The sequence below is a fragment of the Lactuca serriola genome, chromosome 7, assembly GCF_051521515.1.
Source record: "Lactuca serriola cultivar US96UC23 chromosome 7, Lser_US96UC23_V15, whole genome shotgun sequence".
Taxonomy (NCBI): domain Eukaryota; kingdom Viridiplantae; phylum Streptophyta; class Magnoliopsida; order Asterales; family Asteraceae; genus Lactuca; species Lactuca serriola.
In genome coordinates, this window is record NC_136414.1 from 706,225 (window position 1) to 708,702 (window position 2,478).

Consider the following 2,478-nt stretch of genomic DNA (forward strand, 5'->3'; position numbering starts at 1 on the left):
CTTAATCTTATAAGTATAATCATATTTACTAAACCTTTAGTAAATCATGACGAATATCTTTGTCACTCTTGTGGTAGACTTGATCAACACACAACCTTGTGTACTTGATCTCCTAGTCCTTCACTTGACACTTTGTCAATGAATTAGTCTAATTTCCAAATATGAAATTTCACATTCATCAGGCAACCAAGTTGTATGATTCCAAGTTTCTGTCCAATTGAAACTTGGGCGATGAGAAATTTTCCCTATTTGGTAAATTCTTGACCTTTCCACAAATAACATAATTAAGAATCAAATCCATTATTGCTAATAATAGAAACTTTCAAACATCATTTTTTTCATACACGCCATTGCAAGGATGAATAAATAATATAAAATCAAAATTTATTTTATAGCGGAAAAATTTGTCCTTACAATGCAATTGAAAAACTATGTTGTTACATATTCCTAAGCAGTCTATTCTAACTCCAAGTAGTAGCATAAGAATCTAATCTTCAAGCAATGCGATCCATTTCTTCACGATTAGATTCAGCTCACTTCTTCCCTTAAGCTACCTTTCTTTTCTTCGATCCTACAAAACATCAAAATGTAATCTTATCACATCATGTATCAAGAATCTAGAATAGGAACTTAAAAGAGTTAGTTAATGGATTTTACCTAAAGTAGAGCCATACGTTTTGACTCTCCCATCTCCTAGATCTCTTAGGTAAATAGGGCGGCTTTGTCTCCAATGCTCCTTCTCTTGGCAATAAAAGCAAATTGACTCTCTTGGAATAGCACATGGAACTACTTTAGACTTTGCCTTTCTCTTATGATCAAACTTTTCGATCATGGCACGCCTTTCGTTTCCATTGCCTATATCCATAGAGGTCTGGAAGGTAGATTCACCAATCAACTTTGCTTTTCCAGTGCGCCAAACCATTGCTGATTCAGCAGCAATAAGCATGTAGGTGAGATCTATAAGGGTCACGTCGTGGTTCATCATATAGTACTCTCTTACGAACTCACTATATGAGTTAGGAAGCGACTGAAGAACCCAGTCAACAGCCAGCTCCTCACGGACAACGGATCCCAACATTCCTAACTTATCAATGTGCGACTTCATCTCTAGGACGTGTGCACATACTAACATTCCTTCTTTATGTTTACTTGCCAAAAGGGCTTGAGTGAGCTTGAACTTTTCAAGCCTTCGAACTTGTGGGTTAGGGAGAATAATTGGAGGAGGTGGAGGAAGTGAAGCATGATCTCTTGTTCCTCGATTGAATCATGGAATATCATCTTCATGTGGAAAGCTTGTTCCACGGGATATGGGAAGACCATAGTTGTCGTACTTTGACATCTACAAAACGGGAGAAAATGAATTCAAGTTAGTTGATTGATTGAGTCCTTAATAAATCACCCAAATGAGATACTAAGGCTAGGACCCAACACAATATTCCACAACTTGGGAGAAGGATATCGTAACCCAAATTACAGAACATTTGAAGGTAAGTGAATGACGATTCTCTAATTTTCCACCATGAAAAACGAAAAACAGATTAAGTTTTAAATGTTTTGAAAACTCCTAGATCCTTTGAGATTCATTGAACTTTTCAATGGCATGTTTAAATCTTGATATGCCCCTCGATTTGTGACTGGGATGCCGAGGATCACAAAACAGGGTGTGAATAACCATGCAAACTTACATGGTGCCCCCACATGTTATAGTCACCTATTCGATGTGCCGGTTAACCACACACGCTCCACCGAACTATGACAAACATTGAGTCACCCTTTGCTACCTTTGCTTAGAACCATTTAGTGTGCCGGTTAACCACACACGCTCCACTGACGTCTTCGCAAGGGTACAAAGTGTAATTTAATGGAATTGCATCAATTCACTTTTTCCTAAAGTAACTAAGATTGGGAATTTGTAAAAACATTTAGTTACTTTTGTACTTCATTATACTTATAATGGAAGGTTTCTGTTCTATCCTACCCGTTCGACTAACGACCCTCCACTAGTCAAGAATGCGGTGGGTAAGAGTGGATACTCATTCAATCGCCATTTTATAGGCAATTTCCTTAAACACCCCTTATAGACCAGCTTTGTGAATGAGGCCTACTAACGGTAAGACTGACTTTTACTCATACATATATACAATATTATACTTTTAATGTTATATATAGTATAGGGTGTATTTTACACTTTTAAAATACTAGGTGATCAAATTTAACAATTATACTTTTAATTTAATTAAATTGTGAACCAAAACTTTATGGATTTATTAAACCTCTTTTAATTACACACTTTAATTAATTAATAAAACCATAAGGGTGTGATTTGAACTTTTCAAAACAATACTAGGGTTTTAGAATTTAACATTTCTAAATTAAACTTTTAATCAACTTTTAAATTCCAAAACTTGAGGGCAAGTTTTGAAAAATTTCAAAACATTAGGGTTTAACTTATTTAAATTTCGAAAAAAAAAACTTTTA